Source organism: Molossus molossus, unplaced genomic scaffold, assembly GCF_014108415.1.
Source record: "Molossus molossus isolate mMolMol1 unplaced genomic scaffold, mMolMol1.p scaffold_m16_p_15, whole genome shotgun sequence".
Classification (NCBI taxonomy): Eukaryota; Metazoa; Chordata; class Mammalia; order Chiroptera; family Molossidae; genus Molossus; species Molossus molossus.
Genome location: NW_023425350.1, coordinates 43,225,925 through 43,246,663, shown reverse-complemented (window position 1 = coordinate 43,246,663; position 20,739 = coordinate 43,225,925). Strand labels below are relative to the sequence as shown.

Below are 20,739 nucleotides of genomic sequence, written 5' to 3'. Positions count from 1 at the left end.
TCAGCTAAATGATAAATGCTTCTCTGTGCTCTCTCTTGTCTCTGATGTGGTTTTGACAGATGTATCTTGATTTTGTTTGTGGTTTACACAACCACATGTCACCCTTACAAATGTACAGTCCAGGCTTCCACCATTTCTGCTGTAACACAATGTAAAAATTCTTGGAAAAATACATACAATACATTCAACAGCTCTCCTTCCTTTGGTTAATTTTAGCAGAGAGGTAGCTAGGTGTGTGGGTTTCTCAGCAGCCCAAGGGAAAAGGAATTAACAGCTAACAGGAACTTAAATCCCTACTCTAAGTGATAAATAGCAACTCTGTATGGTGGCCCTTAAAACATTTTTTGTGAAACAGCAGTGATTCAACACGTAAGACAAACTGAATGCAGATTCTGTGGTGACAAAAACGGCTTGCCTGTTGGTGGATCACTTTCCTCTATTTTCCCCTGTCCCCTCCCCCAAAGACAAGAGATTTGTTCAGTTTTAGGAAAGATAGTGCATATAATCAATTGATTCACTGGAACTTGTCTCTCTGACCTAGTTTGACCACAGAGTCGAACTGTGGTAGGTCAGTGGTCCAGAGGGGATTAAATGTCATATTATTTCTTCTCTCCCCCTCTGGAATTTGATCATTAAAATCAAACGTGGCATTTCTTTCTTTTGAAATGCTTCCTGCAATAGCATCCAGATACTTTTCCTTTAGTGAAATGAGAAATCTGCTCCCAGGGAAACTGCATTTGCAAAATGTTTTTCTTGAATCCACCACATTTAGCTTATGTGACGTGTAGGTTAAGCTTCTATCCCCCCTCCCCCACCCCCCAGTAGGATATGGCAATGACCATTTCCATGTGCTGTCTTGTGACTGGAAGGAAAATGAACAGAAGTGTAAGGCATGATTAATGAAGCAAGAGCAAGCGGAAGGGGATTTGTCATCTTCGGAGATCCAAAGCCTTTCTAAATCACCAAATATGGAGTAACACTTGCGTGATGTAACATCGTATTTACATATCGAGCTGCCCGTTTAAAAGACAAAACACAGTGTCTGTCAAGCAAGAATTAAAACCACACTTCTTACTGAGGTCCCAGATAGGTTATTCAGTCTCAGATTAACCAGCTCGAAAATTCTGTGCTTCTGTACTTGAGGAGGAATCTAAAAGCTGAAGGAAGGCCCTGTAGTAAAGGCGTTTGGCTCTTATAGTTGTGAGTCTGTGCAGGGAAAGAAAAGATATTTTCCTTAACTCTCTGGTTGTCATAAAGGTTCTATTATTATTTTTTTAAAAACTAGTACAGTAACAGAGCCCAGAGAAGCCAAAAAGGGACAAGTTTAAAATATGTGTTCTAGGGCCAGTATGAAATAATTTCATTGAGATGATGGGTGTGCAAGTGCTTCGACCCAGGTGAGGTGAACCTTGCATACACGAGTAATTACAAAGGCCTTGATTCCTTTCATTGTGTTTAATCACCTGTTCCCACCCTGGAATTGGCTGAACATAAATAGCATGGTCACATCTCCAAGCGAGATGTCAGTAACTAGCATCACGACTTCTCATAATTCACAGTAATGAATTAAGAGTTTCCTATGGTGAAATTAACATTCTACTATTGCACATAAATTAAGATGCCCTGGCCCTCAGGTGCCTCTGGAGCGAAGTTCTGGAAGACGGCTGTGTGCTCCCAGCCCATTTCTCTCAGGCACGTCTCCACAATTCCAACTCTGCTTTTCTTTTTATGGTGAGGAAGGAAACAATAAGAGTAATCATTCAGTAGGTATTTGAATCGTGTCACAAAAAGAAAGGAGAAGCAATGCTCTGTATTAGGAAAGAGATATATTGATGAATCTCTAGAAGAATATGTTTGGCAACCACATAAAAGGTAGTCATTTAAGTGCGCTGTGTAGGAAAGGCTTTATTCAAGTGATGTAAGTTGGATTTGAGCTCACTGTGCTCTGCCATTTTATAGGCAGGAAGCAGGAATAAAACAGCGACAGATCTTTCCGAGATAAATAAAGCTTAGAATTCAGGGCTTTCAAATAGGAGAATAAGGTACACTTCTTTAAATCTTCAGTAAAGTGGTATGCATTTTGACTGTACGTAGGCCTCTCAAAGCTGAGTATTTTTTAGAAGGGATGATTTTTACCTGGTGAATGGATGGGTATGTGCCCAGCACTTCACCCATGTGCATATACGTTGATCAGGTTGCTTTTTTCACTATATTCAAATAGTCAAAATATTGTGTGACTGTGATCCATTGAGACCACTAGAAACGAGCAGGTTATACTGTGCGGGGCCTAGTTCATCAATTGGTGTGTCAGGTATCCACCATCAGAGCTCAGCAGCCTTTGACTGGCAGTCAGGGCTTTTAATAGGGGTTTTGTTTTGTTTTCTAGTCTCATATTTTATGATGAGGAAATATTCATTGGAGAGTAGTGACTGTAAAACTGCAGTTTACTTATAGAAGAGGCCAAACAATATTATCCCACTATATCAGTTTAGAGGTTTTGGCTTATTGCATGTAGACATCTTTAAATTAGGGTTGGGCTGTCATAAGCGTAGCTTTTTGAGAGAATGGGAGAAAATATGACAAATTCTACAAAATTTAGTAAAATCGACTATTGATACATACCATTGTTCTTTCTCCTTACAGTTAGAGACATTTATATCAGGGTCTTTAAAATTTATTTGCCTAGACCATACACCTCTTATCTGGATAATAATATGTAAGACAGATACTCGAATGAAGGGAGAGCTACTCTTTCGGAACAGAAGTTCATTAGCATGTTACTAAAGGTAAATCAAGGATAACATACTCATGCTTTTCAGAATTTAGAAAATCAACTTGCCTTTTCTTATTGTGCCCATTGCTAGCTCAGAATGAACTGGAGGATGTACTTGTATACTTGACAGTGTAATTGTAAATGAGACTATAAATTATAGTATCCTGTTATGACTCCTTGTTTTTCATTTTTCTTTATTTGTGTGATTCTGAATAAAAATGACTGCTGAAGTGCATTTTTAGTATGGCAGCTAAATAACAACAACAACAACAACAAAACCCCCCAATATATTGATTAATCCACGGACTAGAGAATATTGTTTCCTAATAAATACCTAGGCTTTTCTCTGGGAGCCTATGTTTGTGAGGCCACTACCCAAAGACTCATGTTCATGAGACTGGAGTCCTGTATACAAGCTGTATTTGTAAATAAGACAGAGAAAGGTTGTGAACTGGCAGCTTGGATGTTTTGTCAAAGTGCAATGTCAGAGAAACTCTTTCTAAGACAAATTGTAAATAGAACTGTCACAGTGATTGCATGATTGAGCCGCAGAAGTGTCTTACAATTGTTGGCATTGTCAGAGGACTTTTGAAAGCTTAATTAAACACAGTGGCCCACATGGCTGCTAAATTTACTACGGAAAGCCAAAAAGAAAAAGAAAAAAATCTAAAAGGTGGAAGATCCCAAAGATCCCAAGTTCTTCAGACAGTATCCTTTCGGTGACACAGAAAAGATGCATTGTGCATTTTCCTAGTTGTCTTTTAGAAATAATAGTTTTGAGAATAGGGCCACGTGATATGAAGATCATCCTGTGTGTGATGTGGTGATTGTGTTAGTTTTTCTGTCTCCTGCTGTTACAGACAGTTAATGTAAAAATGGCCTTTTATTGGAAACACAAATATGTATTCACTTCAACAACAGGAGCAGAGGGAGAAAGTTTCCCTCCCATTCTCTGTTTATTCTGTGAAAGCTTTAAAAAAAAAAAGCAGTGCTGTAATTTCTTAAATGACCCCATTCCTTGTTGTTTTTCAAGTTGTTAGTTTTACTTTAAAGGATCTGAAATCTGTTTTGCACACCTTTTCTTCTGGTGAATATGGCATTTAATTGTGGAGCTGCCCATGGGCTGGTAAAATGCAGCTGGGTGTAGAAACGGGCAGTGTCAGGACAGCAAACCTTCAGCTCAGGGAGGAGGCGAGTTGGATGCATACTAACGGCACATCTTAGAGTCCTGGAATATCATTAATTTCACACTGCAGCGTCAGTGCAGTTTGACCAGTGTGGGAGGACTAAATTGGGAGTGTCTAACAAACATGCAAATCCTAGGAGGGGAGCATTTTTCAGAATTTCATGATTTCTTAGTGAAAGTGTTTAATAAAGGAGAATAGATGAATGGGCTTTTCACATTAGTCAGGGAGAAAGGAAGAAAGTTTGTTTTTCCTTTGGGGGAAAATCTGAAATCTAACCGAAGTAGCACAGCTAGGGAGATGCAATGAGATTGTGTCATTCGATGTTAATTTAATCTACTTTAGTTGGTCTGTTCAATCCCTTTATTGCACAAAGAAATCATTTGACAAAATTTACCCCAAGCCCAAGTCTGTTTTTACAGACAGTAGTACCAGCTTTGTGCAATAAAAAGCACTTAGCATCAAGCTGGACCCAGCCTGGCACTTTGCCACTTTTTTAGCAAGAGATTTAATCACCAAGGATCTTTAGTACCTTTCTGCTTGTTCAGATTTCATTTGGGTCATGGTTATGTCAGCAGTGTTGTTATTACAAGGATTAAAAAAAAATTTTTTTTTTTTAAAACTTAGTGCCCATTTTTAACATTATCTCAAATCAAGCAGGTTTTTATTTTATGTGTCAATTTAGAGGACATTAATAAAGTTCATAAAATATGTTCAGACTATATAATTTAATGGATAATGACTAGTAATTTTTATTTGTAATACAAATAGAAAATTGGCCATTGTATCCCTCCCTCCTCTGTTCTTTCCTTCTACCCAGGTAAATCAGCATCCTTCAGCTGCTTCTCCTACTTCCAGGGTGTAGAGCTCTGGCCAATATCAGTAAATTTACCTTTGTAATTTGCCATGTAGTTTTTACAACAATGACCTAATTAATTTGAGCATGAGCCATATTATTGCTACTAGAGTCATTTTCTGTCACAAACTTAATTTCCAGGAAATGTAACCTGACGAATAAGAATGCTTTAGCTCTCCACATGTGCTCCTGGAGACCAGAGGCAGATTTAAAATAATAATAATAAAAAAATGCCAGCATTATTAAAGCCAGTATGTTTGATGCCAAACTCAATTTGAAGCCAGTAAACATCAGACTGTATTTCTAATCAGTTTTAGAATGTAACGTAGTTCATATTGGGTTCACTGGAATTTGTCTTCCTGCTTTTTTACTGGCCAGCTGCACTCCCTATGCATTTTTAAAACATTTCAGCAAAGGCTTTTGCTGTTCTTAGCAGGGTTCGTAACTTGGGGTCTATTTCTGAGCTCATTCGTCATTCTGTGATGGCATTGAGTTAGGTTGGCAAGGGAAGGATTTGAAGCATGGGGGGTGGTGAGGTCACTTCTGACCCCAGCAGGGAATAGGTGAGCTTCATTTGCCTTTACAATAGGCACACAGTTACTGCACCTTGGAGGAGCTCTCAGGTGCCGCTCAGATGGGCACATGTAAATGCCCTGTCAGATGCGGAGCCGGAATATTAATGCTTCTTCCACCACCGCACCATAATAAAGCTGTACACAGCCAGCTTAATATGCAGCTAGTCTGGGGAATTGTGTAAACTTAGATAGCCCAGTGTGAAAGACAGCGATGTAAAAATGCTCCATATGCCACAGTCCCCATTCTTGTTCTTTGATCTATAGCAAAATGAAAACATCATCCTTTCCTCCTCTTGGAGTTGTCTCCCCAACTCTGCCACCTCCCAATCCACCACCAGAATTCTTTGCATGTGCCGGTATGGAGAAATGCGACATAATTTGTTTCATATGGTTAATTACAGGCGTTTGAATATTTAAAATTTTAAATAGCCACAGTTCCAGCTTCTCCTATTAAAAGTATGTGATTTGAACAAAGGGTATACAGTGTAAATATTTGTGGTGATTTGCAACACCCCTCTTACTCCATTAAACACACACATGCACACGCACACGCAGATATTCAGTTTAAATCCAGTGCTGACTTGAAGGACTGCTGTACCTTCATTTCTTTCTTTCTTTTTTTTTTTTTTTGCCAACTCTCAACTGGAACTCCATGAAAATATTTTACCATTATTTTTAAGCCTACTGTTGCTTGAGGTTTTAAAAGAGGATTTTCATAATGTGTTCATTTAACAGAATCAACAGCTGTCAGAACCAGTTGTGGTAAATCCACAAAACATACAAAGAAAAATACACACGTTTCCTGCAACAAAACACTTGGAAAAATAAGCTGCCAAGAACTGGCGAAGGAGAAGTTTGCGGACAGGGAACCCGGCGTGTTTCATCGCTGGGCTCACCCTAGAGCCTGATCGGAGCGGATCTGATGCAATGCCGCTGGAAGCTTCACCTGAACAGGTTGCCGCTCTGAGCCAGTGTGCTGAGCACAGGGCCTAGGCGTGCTCCCTCCGCTGCCCTCCCTTCTCCCTTTTGATCTCTTCAGAAAGATAAAATTCCAAGTTCTTAGAGTGCTCAACAACAAATTATATCCACCAAAGGTGAGATGATCAGGTTTAAACTTCCTGTAAAAGAGGCGAGAAGGCGCCTTGCACACCCTTTTCCAGATAGGGTTGGCAGCCTGTTATTCAGAACTGCATCGGCCGCCAGGGAATTCCCAGTGGGAACCTGGAGCAGGCATGTTGATGAAGGGGATACCTGGGGACCTTTGGTCACTCACAATGGGTTTCTGTTTGTATCTTCGCTCTTGTTAGCATTGGCGATGAACAATTACACCTACAATTTGATCTTAGTTTTAGATAGAGGTGAGTCCACTGATTAAAAACTCCCATTAAAATGAAGAATGGAATTATTGTGAAACCTGCAAAGGTGCTTTTGAAAAGAACACAGGTGCTGTTGTGCCCTCCCCCACTTTCTATTTTCTGTTTGAACTTTCTAAAAAACACAAGGAAGCCTTCTGCTAAAGCATCAGGGCATTTAAATTTATATTAATCAGTTGTTCATTTTCTTGATATGTAATGATGCATAAAGAAAGCTGCAAAAAAAATCACATCTGTTAATCTTTAGGGATATAAGGTGTAGCTTGGATTCTTACCTTTGCCGGAGCACAAGGCACTACATGTCAAGTCTGATCTTTTATATTTTAAATATGGAGTTTCTTTTTGGCCCCCTACCCCCCAAAATCCGAAGCATTTCCCTTTGCCCACTCAGGGGATACCATGATTTCATGATTTATTTACATTTAAGGGACCGCTCACAGTGAGGCATTTACTGTTCATTTTGGGCTCCCACCCCAAGTCTTTGAGTTCACAGTTAAAACAATACATTAACCAATGTTAAATTTAAATCTCGTGATTTTCCCTCTCCTACTCTATCTCATCCTAAGATTAAAAAAAAAAAAATTATTCTTTCACATTTAAAAGTGAGCATTGGCTGCTGAAGAATGATTTAAAGGCTGAGAAAAAATTTTAATAATAAATCGTAACCTCATGTTATGTTTTTGTTATGTTAAGGGGAAAAATCAATAAGGAAAAATTTAATTCTGATAAAGATACTCTTGGATCTTTGAAAACAACTGCTGTCCTTTTAACTAAAACATTTGAGCAGCTTCAAAGACTATGTATTTCTTCTGATCTTGGAGCTGTGTGACTGGTAGCAAGGAAGAAAAAAAAATCTTATTCTACATACAAGTGGATTGCTTAACAAGTCTGCACAGACACGTACTTGTTTGTACAATAGAGATAAAAATTCCTGTATAAAAATAATTCAGCTGCTGACAGCAGGCATTGTTGTTGGACCTGTCTTTTGTGCCTGTCCCAGCTCTGGGCCCCCTCCCCCCCTATCTGCTTGGGGCAGCTTGCTGCCTGCAGACTCCTGACCAGAAGTTAATTGCTATATATTAAATATACAGGTATTGTATCTAAAGAGGACTATCTCAAGCCTTCCTATATGCATCACACTCTCCTTTCTGATGTGACTGTGGCATGGCCAGCAAGGGGGTGGCAGGCAAACGCTCTAATAGGGAAAATGACTTGAAGGCAGTTAGGGGAAATTTGGCCTTCAAGTCCCATTTGCTCTGCAGTGTAGCATCGGTTTCTAAACTTTTGTTTTTAATCTAATTCTGATTTACTCTGTCACATCCCATATCAACCCTCATTGAACTCTACTCATGTAGAGTAACATTAGTGTCAAACGGAATTGGTCAGGACCGGGGAGCTGGGCTCACAGATGGTTGTGGATGTGGGTTACTTGCAGCTCTGCATCCTATTCTTTCTAATAAGTGTTAAAATGTGGCACGTTTCTGAGCAGGGCCCATGGATAAGAGTCAAGCAATCAGGGATAGTACCTGAGGTTTTTCTCTCTTTTCCCCCCTCCTCTTGCCCACTTCCTTGATAGACCTACATTTCAGGTAAGATCAACTCTAGGGGCAGGGGGGCGGAGGGGTAGAAGGGTGGCAGAGAAGTTGCTGGAGTATTTTCAATAGGGTTTCAAACACAATCACCAGAGCGGAGAGCCCTCTGGGTCCAGCAGCAGAGCAGTAAGCACCGGGCACGTGGTTCTCCCAAAGCTGTTATTCCCAGTCTGACTTGTACACTCGCAGAAGACAGGACTTACATGTACTTTGATGCTTTCGCCTGCTTTGGGTGTTTGGGATGGAGGCAGAGGAGACCTTCACTGGGAATTCTATCACTAGAATTTCTTATATGTCTCGAGGTTAGTAAGGTGTGAGTTAGCATCCTAGGGGTGAGTTAGATTCTTATCCAGACTGGTAACTGGGCAGCATGAAAATTCAAGTTCCCACTGCACTCTCTAATAACCGGGGTGGGTGGGTGGGGTGGCGGTGGTGGATGGACACCACAACTTTCTGAACGTCAGCTGATGTCTGCATGACCCGTGTCTCTCGGACTAAAAGCTGCCAGGGCAGGGTGGGGGAACCCCCAGGAAGATAAATATACCGCAACAGATTTTCACTCTTCAGAAGTAAACCAGACCTTGCTCCTCTCTGCCTCATGTGCTCTCCTTTCTTGCTCTTTTCCCTTTGGAAGCAGAAACTTCTAAAATGAATGCCACTCCAAGCTGATGAAAAAGCTGTTTTTATACCACAGTGGATGTTTACACAGGAGACTCAACTTGAGGGGGAAAAGGCTTTTGGGGAGGGTGGTGAGACTCGTGTTAATCTGTTTTGTTGGAGGACTGTGCAGTATTGCCTATGAGCAACTCTGGGCTGTTTTTGATAAATTACCATGTTTAGAGATAGGTTTGGCTCTTAAGGGCTTAGTTTTATGAACAAAGTCCGTAACGATGTTTGCTGCCTCTGTTTGTCTCTCAGCCCCTTCGGCTTCACTAGAAGCTCAATGTTTAGTTTAAGCTCAGTCTGGAAGATATAACAATTTTGCATTAAAAAAAATGAGGAAATCATAGGAAGAAAAACCCTTTGCTTTTTGGATGAATCTTACTGATAATTTGCTAAAGCTCATTTGAATTTTAAGCACTTCTTTAATCTTCAAAGGCTAAATTGCTTTATGAATATGCATGGTGTGGGCAGACTTCAGTTCATTACCTAGTTGTAAATTCTAATGACCATTAGGTCCTTCCAGTAATTGCGAATTGTTTTGCATTTTTGATTGGCCTATTAACATGTACATTCGGTGCACATCAGGCTGGCCTGTCAGCCTGCTGAAGGAGAAAAAAAAGGTGAAAATTGTTTATAGCACCAAGATTCTTAGATTTTCAATCTTGCAAAATTGATGATGTAAAAAAATTAAAGCAGTGTTTTTTCTTCTCAAGATTGAAAGTTCACCAAGAGATTTGACATATTTAATTTACATGATGACTTTGCACTCCTTCATTAATGCGATTTGCATATGAAGCCGTTGTTAATCACTTTCGATCATGTTTCGTGTATTAGCTGCCTCAGTGGCTCTCCTCCTCAGATGCCCCGGTAGAAAGGAGCAAAATGATGCATCTTCTTGCCAAGTTTCCTTTAGTGAATTGAGGAATTAGAAGTCTAACCTTGAGTAATTACATATGTTTTATCCGTATTCTCTTAACGTTAAGTACAGTTTGTGGAAGTGTTGGCTGGAAATCCTTTTCATTTGGGGAGACGACTGTAAAATTTAAGTGTGTGATTGAGGCCCATCCAGCTACGTACAGAAATATGTATTGCCTGTCCCTGTTCCCCCACGAAAGTTGTCGGGCAGTTTTATTGTTAGCAGTTTGATGGCAGGGAGACTCGAATATTCCAGTGAATTAAGACATCGAGCTCCTCCTTTGGAAGAGAGACCGATGCAAACTGCAGACCTTTCTAACAATGCTTTGGATTTCTTCTTTAAATATATGGCTGGCACCTACCCGTCTTGGGCCTGGGCTTGGCTGACTTCTCTGTCAGCTCCAGTAAGTTTTGCTGTGGCCTCGCTCAGCTGCTGCTCCTGGGCTGCTCTCGCTGCGTCCTCTCCCCAGTCACTAAAGTAAATCGTGGTCTCTGGGCTCCCGGGTGCCTCCCTCAAGGTACACAAGTGCCCTGGTTGTGAAAACAAGGTGCTAACTAACGGTTTCCGATTTTTGAGAGCCTGTGATTTTGGTGTTTGCCTTTGCTGTTGAATCGCCTGTGCTGTATTATTGATGTTCATCTTTGGTTTATGAGTTTATCACTGGTTAACAAGCAGAATCAGAGCACTGAAACTGATATTCCGATTAAAAGGAGTGTGTAATGAAAGAAAATAAATTGTGATGGAAAATGAACAGTGTGTAAGAAACATAACTACAATTTTAACCTCCGAGGGACCCTAGCACTGCCCTACCGTGACTCCCATCCATACCATGCTAAAAGCATGCTTCAGTTCAAAGTTGTTAATATTCAGCTGGGAAACAGTATCCAGAACACAAATAAATTATTAAGTGCATGAACTTTTTAGGCAGTAAGATGAACTGATGGGGTCCATCTGTGAGATCCAGGGGCTTTTTATTTGTGTGTGTCGAGCGATTCTGCCCTCTCCGACTTCACAGCCTTTGGTCTCCGGCCAACTGCATGCATAATTGATTCCACACGCACTATCATTTTCTTGATGTAATTGCTTTACTAAGATATGATGAAATCTAATGGATAATTTGCTATTTGAAAATGGCAAAAAAAAAATAAAAAATAAAAAAGGTTCATACTTTTTATTGGCAGGAGGGTAGTAGAGAAGGGGGCTTATTCAGCTGACCTGGTGTGTAAGAAAACAAAACAAAACGAAAAAAGCAACACTAACTTATGCACGCTGCTTGAGTCGCCTTGGCTGTGGGTAGAAAGGTCTTTGTGACATATGGAAGCCAGTGTGTAAATCTCTCTCTTTCTATCTCATATCACCCCCCCTTCATTCCTTCTCTCTCTGCCTCTCCCCTAAACTTTACAAGAAAGGGATCCTAACAAGGTAAAAAGTAAACAGTTTAGTCATCACAAGCCTTATTATTCAGTCTATCCAGGAGTTTTGCCATGTAGGTTTATTTAACTTCCAGGAATGTAAACACTGACACAGCCCTAGAAGCAGCAAGAAAGATTACAGTGTTAGAGTTAACCATGAGCAGGGAGTAGCCGTGCTTCATACTCGGATATAATGACACTTTACATTGAAACATAATGGTAAGTCCAAGCCGACTGGAAACTTCTGCTTATATGGAGTACAGATTTCATTCTAATAGATTGGCATAATCTAGTGTACCCAGAGTAGATTGTTATATAATGGAGAAACTGTATAAATGTCAAGTACACAAATAATTCTACAGGAAGTAAATGAAAAATATTAGAATTTCTTAAATCATCATTAAATGTTGTTGGTGGGACAATCTCATTTGCTCCCTCAAAATCATGTGTGGCTTTGCATCAGTCTTTTAAAAAAATGTATTTCCAGGGAATTTACAGACGTTGAAACATTGTTTTAATCCAAACCAGTTCATGCTTTAAATGTACCTTAAAAAAAATTGTACTGTTTTTTTCAAAGTATTTAAAGGGAGTGGAGGGGTAGAAAGCATATAAAGTGAATCCATCTCACTGTGGCAAACTGTTTTTCAAGTAAAGTCATAATAATGAACAACACATGATCTGAAATTTGATCAGCAAACATATACTTATGCCAAGGAATTTTCTTTCTTTCTTTCTTTCTTTTTCTTTTTGCCATTCACATACCAAGATTCTGTAAATCAGTAAGCCAGGCAGAGAGTGACTATTGTAAGGGGGAGACCAAATCATAATACACAGAATGGCACAGCTAAGCTGTCTTTTGGAAGAAACATTAACATTACCACCACTAACAACAACAACAACAAGAAACCTTTTTTCAAAACTGGAAATGACAGAATAGTTTTAAAAGGGGAAAAAAACCCACACAACAAAAAACAACCACCCCACCTCTGATGCTCCAAATTTCAAACTATTAATAGACCACCAGTGAGCTAGACTGTCTTTGTGCCTTGAAATGCAAAACGAGGGAAATAATTAGCAGAGGCACAAAATTCTCAAAATTTGAAGAACTTCTGTGATTACTGGGGGTACAGTGAAAAGAAAATGCAAATTTTTTCCTGATCTTAATTAGATTCGATTGTGCTGTGGGTGTGTTGGATTTGGGGGGCCCGGAGGGGCGGGGAAGGCTGGGGGTGCTGCGTGGGGCTGCGTGAACGGAGACAGGTTAGCGGAGGCCTGGCGGTGGGGCACGAAGGTGGCTTCCAGCGCTGGTACAGTAAGCAGTGCTGATGGGGCCTGAATCCCGAGCCCTTCAGTTAGCTGGGCTCACTTCCCTCTGGGTCTAGGGGACTTCATTTGTCCTTTCTGGAGAGGGGTGAGGACTGCAACGACAGCCTGAGCTGCCACAGGAAGGGGAAGCAGCCTGTGGGTAACTTTTCCCGCCACATGGGAAAACTGAGACGTTGTGGGCTCTGCCTGAGCACTGTGGCCGTCAGTCAGCTTCCCAAGGAGCCCCAGCACCTAGGGCACCACGCCTGACCCCCCACAAACACGCTCTTTTGAGTTCAGTGGTGGTGGTTGGCCAGAGTCCTGCCAAAGTACGTACATAGCAAGTTTCACTGGCTGGATTTCCCCTTGCGTGAAATAATAAAAGCCCTGGCCAAGTCTTATGAATCTATTTTTGTTTCATTAATCTTATTTATTATGTATTTTATTAATATTTTTAGGAGGGACCTTGCTCTCATTTGACCATTTGTAGTAATAATTAATACATTGCGTGCTGGTTGTAAAAAGTGTACCCGCATTTAATTGTAAGTCAGGATAAATTAGTGGATGTGATTTAAAACAAAACTCACTTAAAATATTCTTGCAGGGAGTGAAAGAGTGGCCAGTCCCTGCATTTAATTTGTTTTATGGGTGAGTGTCCGTGGTGAGAGGGTCGGAAGGATTGTGTGGATCTAACGGGATCCTTGTATGTGTACGAGGGATGTGGGGGCCCAGAAGAGGAGGAGGAGGAGGAGGAGGAGGAGGAGGAGGAAACCTGGGCAGGAGGAGGGGCAGCCAGGAGCTCCGTTCTTTCCTTTAATTTCTGAGGTTGCAAGGGGCAGGGGGAGCTTAAGTAAAGTGGTCAAGTCCATCTGCTCTGGAGAAGGTGGTAAAGAAAAGAGGTTAGTGGCAAGAGGGAGGAGCACAAAGGGAAAATTGTACATTGGGAGCATTGCTCTCCCAGCCGTGGTGTAGCCAGACTGGTTTAGCAGACAGAATGATAGATTGTTTTGTCAAGGGTCCCAGGGTGTGCCCTGAACTTGAAGCACTTTGTTTATCTTGAATAGAAAGGGAAAAGCACAGACATAATCGATGTCTAGTGTTTAGGAGCTAGAAAGAGGTAGGAGAACAGAGAAGAGTCGGGGAGGTGGGGGAGGTGCAGGCCCTTGGTTGTGGCTGTCCATTAACAGATGAACTTGGCCGAGGGCCAAGCTTTAGATGAGAGCGTGTCAGGGCCCCAGAGCAGCCAAGCCTTTTCAGTGGGCTTTTTTTTCTTTCTTTTTCTTTCTTTCTTTTTTTAAATACCTGCTGACTGTACATCAAATGCTCCCAGGTCTTTGGCTAAAGGCAAGAGAAAAAAAAAGACACACAGCTCAATTTTTCCCCCCTCCGAACCAGTCGAGGCCAGTCTTTTGGCTACACACACAGGTTCTGTCATCTTTCCTGGCTTGCCAATTGGGAAAAAAGAGAGTTGTGATAACGCCAGTAACCTGAGGGCCCAGCATCGGAAGGGTTTGGTGTGTGAGAGCGTGTGCCTGAGTACAAGTGTGTGAAGCCTGGGCGGGGTGTGGTGGACGGGCCTGCGTGTGCACGCAGGAAATCGGTGGAAACTGTGTGTTTTTTTATGGTTGAAGTTAAACTCCTCGTTGGAAAGGACCCGTGAACTTATCTGTTGGTGGCTGAGGAAGAGAAGACACGAGCCAGGCCCAGGAAGGGCCAGGGGTGGTGAAAATTGCTGCTGTTGGGATGGAAGCACAGCATTTCCCGGGCAGGGCTGAAGGCAAAACCCACGTGTCCAGGCTTGTTTTGTTCTCGATTATCTTATCTTTGGTCGGTTTCTGTGTTTTTTGGTTTATTGTGACATTATGCGTTCACTTATGAGGGTTGGCGAGCAAGAGCCATCAGCCCAGTAACTTCCTGACACTGTTAGCTCTTGTAATGCAGTCTTTGCCCTCCTGCCACAAGTGGCGAGGTAACTGAATCTCCCTGTTACCGACTGGCAGGAGGCATGTCCCGTTCCCACCAGAGGTGCTGCTGGGGCCAGAGCCGGGTTCACGGAGTTCCACTGGGGGACACAGGGCTTCCAAGTGGTGTGAGGTCCTGTCTTAAGTGCAGTTGATGCAATGAAATCTATTTCCCCACCACCACAGACTTGAAAAGACACCAATGTGACCATCCAAATAAAATATGATAAAATCATGTTTGCTTTCCTTGGTTGAAGCCTCGCAAGGCAAGTGAGCTTTTCTCCCTCCTTACCTAAGAGCTAATGGAAACTGGGAAAATTTGGAGGCCCCTGGACTCATCCCACAGTCACCCAAAAAACTCAGCCAAGCCCTTAGGTGCCGTGTTCCCTCTCACTGAGGTGTGTTTGCAACCTGCATGGTCGGGAAAGGAAGAGGGGCTGAGAGAGGGGAAATAAGCCCTTAAAAATTTGCTTATCTCCTTTTGTGTCCTCTTCAGCCTCTCTGAGGACATGGAAATGGTGAAGAAGGGTGCTGTTCCTAGTGGTGTGAGCTTGGGCAGATGTCTTCATCTCTCTGAGCGGCGGTTTCCTCATCTGTATTTTGTGTGTGTGTGTTGGGGGCGGGGTAGTCACAGGACCCACCTTGTGGACGTTGGGAGTGTTATATGAGACTGTGGTTAGCACTAGAGAAAGGCTAGTTACTACTGTGATTATGACTCCTGGCTGGGAACTTCCTTCTCCTGTCAGAAGTGGGGCCCCCATAGCTCCTCCCTGCATGGAGGTGAGCAGGCCGGAGGAGAGGAGAGGAGAGCAGGGCAGGGAGGGTTCTAAAGCCCTCAGAGCCTCTTTCTGCCCTGGGGGGGGCCCGCGGGGAGCCTGTGGGGAAGGGGTCTGGGTGGAGATGGTTCAGGATCCATTGCGGATCTGGTGAGAGGAGGTGACTGGGGGCTTCTCTCCAGTGGCAGCACCCTCAGTGCTGGGCCTCTGTCCTTATGACATGTACCGACTGCCTCGCCAGGAGAGTGTACCTGAGTGTGTGACGTAGCCACCTGGGGTGCAGATTCCCACCCTTGCCACTGCCTGGTTGGGAGAGTTGGGGCAAACCATTTAACCTCTGTGAGACAGAGACAAACCAGAGTTACCTCCCTTATGGGGTGGATGCAAGGAGTAAATGAAAGAAAGCACATAAATTACTTGCCACACAGGATGCACTCCAAGAGTTTTTATTGCCATACTATGTATCCGACCTATTGTTACCCCATCCCGCAGCAGCCCCAGAAGGGAAGTCCTAATAGCTCCATGTGGTAGAGGAGGAAATTGGGGCTCACCAAGGGTTAAATAACTTCCCTGAGGGTTCGCAGTTATTAAGGATTCCATTCTTTGACTTCCAGTCATTACCCTCTGCCACCTCCTCAAAAGGTTTGCAGCTTTCTGCAGTGTGGCTGGGCACCAGTTGGGTGGGAATCTGTGGTGCTGGACGGCTGGTCCTCCTGTGGGTTCTGTGGTCAAGTTTTTTGGTCTTCTGGGAAAGAGGAGGAATGTTCCCATCCAGTCCCTGGGCGGCTATCCTGGGCATATTGTAGGAGACTTGGAGCTGTTGGAAAGAGTTGCAATGTAAGGAATTCTGCTTTGCAAGTAGTCACTTCTCCATCTGTCCAGAGTGAGCCAGAAATGGGGCCAGGGTCCTGTGAAGAAGAGGGAGGAGGTTTTTCTATTTGTGTATGACTTGGTTAGGGGACAGCAGTAGGCTGACCAAGAAAGTGAGTTGGGACTTTTGAGGACTGGTGAAGTCTGGCTCTCAGCAGTTCTGTTCTGTTGTCTCTTTGGCATTCCTTTGACTGACCACACCTATAAAGGGTGGGGAGGGAGAACCAGAATTATACTGTGAGGGAGTGTGTGTGAGTGTGTATGTGTGTGTGGATATGAATGTGTGTGAGTGTGTGTGTATGTGTGTATATGAATGTGTGTGTGTACATGAATGTGTGTGAGGGTGTGTGTGTATGTATATGAATGTGTGTGTGTATGTGAGTGTGTGTGTATGAATGTGTGTGTATGTGAGTGTGTGTGTGTATATGAATGTGTGTGTGTGGGGAGGGGTGCTGGGGACAGTGGGTGCTGGGGGGTAACAATCTGATTCATTTCTGGCTGCACCAGCGCTGTGGTGAGGTGAGTCCGGAAGGCACGGGGAGACTTGAGGGAACATTTGAATGGGAACTGCAGTCGACAACTCCACCTGACCCACATGTGGCTTTCCCTGAGGCAGGTTTCCAGCTGCATGGTGGCCTCCCCCAGTCACTCCGCAGGCTGCTCTGACACCATGAATATCTGCTGAAGCAAGACCTGAGGTTCGTTGCAGAGGAATTACGTAATGTATTCCAAAACCAAATGTCAGTGTTTTCCTTTTATTACCCATTTTTTTTGAATTGGCTGGGCCACCATAGACCTCCATTTACATAATTTCAATCAGTTGGTTTTTGGGGGCACCTACTGTGTGCAGAGCCCCCTGGGGGAGTTGAGGAGTTGGCCTCAGCACTGACCAGTGTTAGCTGGGAGCTTTGCTCACTGGGTAAGCCCTTCCATTCAGACCAAGGGAGGTTGTTCAGAATCAACACCAGGAAGTCGCCATTGGCATGGCAGGTCTTCCGAGTTGGGGGTGGGGGTGGAGGTGGCTACTGAGAATGCATGTGGGTAGAGAACTCCAGACCGTCCATTTCAGTTTCTGCTCTGCCCTGGGACTGGCATCCTTGCTTCTTCCTTGCCCCTCTCCTCTCCCTCTGGCTCTGCACATTGTCTCCACGCCGTGGGGCAGGACTGCAGGGGTATTCCCTGATCACCCCGAAACAGAAGTTCCGAGTTTCGTGTGGTCAGACTCCTGGATAGCAAAGCTGAAATGATAAAAGGAATACCATTGCTTTAGAGCCCGTATTCCACCCTGCCCCACCCCAGTTCTCTTCATTCCCCTGAAAATCAGGACAGCTCTCTGATGGTGGCCTTTTGTTTCTTTTTCTATTCTGGTTCTGCCTTCGTTAAGGTAAGCACGAATTTAATGTCCCAAGAGGCAGGCCGGTGACCCTTCAGGCCAAGTGCCTGGATGTGGCAACGCTCTAATAAATATTGGATGGTGAGAGCAATGGGAATTTAACAAAGCCATAACTGAGGAAACCGCAGAGGGGCAGCGGACTGGTTAAGAGGCTGTTGGATGAGCTGGGTAGTATTTCTACTTCAACCTGATTGAAATGTCGACTAAAAATCAATGCTGTTGACTAGTGATAATTTACAGCGTTCCCGGTGCTAAGTAGTTCCCCGCTTAAGAATGCGTTGGCTGGGCAGAGATTAGTGCAGGGAGTTGTGTGTGTCACAATGAATCAGACGCATTATAGGTCAGCCCTGTATTTGTTTCATCATGACTTTTACACAGTTGTCATGTAATTTATGGCTGCTTTCACGTTGTCAAACATTTTCATTGCATCTTCTTCTTTAACACACTCCTGACACAGACGTGCTGCCTTGGAAGGCTTGATATTATTTCATAATCCGAGAGGAGGCCTATAAACCATCAAATTACGCTATCTTCGGGCTAATCTAATCGCACTGCAGATTAAAATCAGAGCTCATTTGTCCCTGATGCAAATTATTAAGTTCTAATTATAAATATCCATTTAATTACCCCATACATTTTTATTTTGCGGACCCTTTTGAGCACTGCTGTCTGCGACGGGGGGAGACACATAGGGGCCAATCTGCGGTAATTAATGTACACTTCCCAAATGGTAAAGGATAAACATATGCTGCTTTGTTTGCCTTATTTATTGATTGATTAGATGCAGAGAAGCTTTGGCATCGGCACAATCCGAAGTTGAAATCCTTTTAAAAATGAAAACTATTTAAAAATCTGTTGGGGAGGAAAAAGCAAAATACAGCCAACCAAGAGCTTTCTGCTAGAACACATCGTCCTAAAATGCAGGATTTTCACCAGAATCTGAATTTGATCCAGTCTAGATTTTGCAGAAGTGTAGGGTGAGAGAAACCGTACCTGTTTTGTACCTGGAATGTTAAGTCATTGTTACAGAAAAAAACTATCATGTTTAATAAACACGACATCCTTATTTCCAGCCCTGCTACCCTTCTCTACTAGGAAGTAACAGTATCTGCCAGTAATGGGAAGACAGTCTGAGAGCATGATGCTAAACTATTTTTGGTTACCAAACTATAAAGTAAAAAAAATAAAAATAAAAAGCGATAAAATAAAATGTGTAAAGGCCTTATAACAACATTTACTCTTCCATGAAGACAGTGGAAAATTACCAAGGCTGGTTTTGGAGGAAAGGATTGAAGTCTTTTGGGATTTTTCTAGAACCAAACTTTGACTTTTTTTTTTAATCCTCACCCGAGGACATTTCTCCACTTTTTGTTCAGATAGAGTGGGAGGGAAAGAAGGGAGAGAGAGAGAGAGAGAGAGAGAGAGAGAGAGAGAGAGAGAGAGACATCGATGTGAAAGGGACACATCGAGTGACTGCCTCCTGCACGACCCAACCAGGGCCAGGGACAAACCGAAACTGAGCTATGCGCTCCTAGCGGGAACCGAACCCGGGCTCCTCTGGACCGCAGGCCAATGTTCTAACCAGTGAGCAAAACCGGCCAGGGCCAAACTTTGATTGTGGAAAGACACTTGGTCTGGGAACCAGGTTCTGACCCTGAGCTGTGAGACCTTGGTGTTCCTTCACCTCTTGGCATTTTGGTTTCCTCCTCTGTAAAATGGGTAGTTTGGATGGGGTGGGTCTCTAAGCTCCCTAGGCTCCCGTCCTGGCATACTCTGAACTCAGGGCAGGCAGATTCCCGCCTGTTTTGGGGATCTAGTTGCTGAATGGGGCTCACCTGCACAGAGGGCAGAATATTTCTTGGTTTTCCTCAAAGATGGAAGCTATGGTGGATAGTAAGGCGTGGGCTCCCGCTCCCTCAGCAGAAAGCTTCAGAACAATTTTCAGATTGCTGGAAGCAAAATCGAAGCACAGTATAACGGAACGGTAACAGTTCCCAGCCTTATAGGATTTCTCCATCTTTTAATTGTTGCAAGCTGTTTTTTTTTTTTTTTTTCCTTAAATAAACTCTAAGGAGTGTAATGTGTATTTTCTCCAAGCTTGCTTTTTTGGGCAACTCTAGCTATGTCAAAATAGAAATATGTTTGACAAAGAAATCAGTTGAATTCAAACAACCAGGTATTTTAAATTCAATTAACTGACTGAATTCAGTGATATTTTCCTTTTTCTTCCCCGGAAAGCTGTTTTCTCTGTATGGACATCGCCTACATATGCTGAGTTCTTGGAGTTACAAATTCTTGCTTGTTAAAGGCATCGGATGCAACATGTTTAGAAGAACTCTCCCTCTGTCAGTGTTGAAGACGGCATAAATTGAGGGAAAACGCTCTTTTTGTAAATTGATCATGCAGGTAAAAGCACATGCCTGTTGTGGGCCATGCGCTCCTCGCGGGCTTCCGAGGTTGGTGCTCACCATTGGCTTCGAGCACGGGCGCTTCTGTTTACCACGCTGTCTAGCAGATACCGTTTATACGTGGCATTAAATTAGATAGAAAACTGTGTGTTCAGAAGCATGCTGAAAGACGACAAAGTTATCCTTTGATAATGATGATCTAAAACTTCCTGTTATTGCCCCTTGTGCTGAGAATGAGGGGGAGATGAACCAGTGGTGAAGTCCGTGTTCCTTATAGGGCAGAGGCACCTCTCGAGATCTCTCACTTCAATAAAAAAGTAATTTATTTACATCGCTGCCTCTTTCATTTGTAATGTTTTGGAGGAGTTTTATTAGGAGTGCTCTATCAGGACCCTGATGATCAGTTATTTCAGAGTTTGCATGCTCTTTGTTTCTGGTAAAAGCAAAAAACAAGTTTAGAACAACAAAACAAAACAAAACAGGGAAAAGGAAAAGTTTAGTCCTAACCCAAACCACAAGAAAGCAATGGGCAGAGGGAATGAATGGCGGCTACCCAGAGGCACTGCGTTCCCCTTAGGTCATTACTGGAAGGGAAGGCACAGAACATTCATGTCAAAGAGATAGGCTACAGAATAAGTATTCAGATGCGAAGTTTAGGATTTCATAGTCTCCCTTCTCCCCC

General features: G+C 43.0%; 1 protein-coding gene across 8 annotated transcripts in view; it reads left to right on the top strand.

Annotated features, from left to right (window-relative positions):
* Nucleotides 1-20,739, top strand: part of BCL11A (BAF chromatin remodeling complex subunit BCL11A) — a 100,683-nt gene that overhangs the window by 8,397 nt on the left and 71,547 nt on the right. Inside the window, exons 2-3 of one of the 8 annotated variants that reach the window (XR_004959684.1) lie at nucleotides 16,873-16,954; nucleotides 19,888-20,073. The exons of 5 other annotated variants lie outside the window; for them this stretch is intronic. The gene's annotated coding sequence lies outside the window, so the exon portion shown is untranslated. Of the gene's footprint in view, nucleotides 1-16,872; nucleotides 16,997-19,887; nucleotides 20,074-20,739 lie in introns of those variants that run through there. 2 more of the 8 variants (XR_004959683.1, XR_004959685.1) reach the window with 2 other exon arrangements.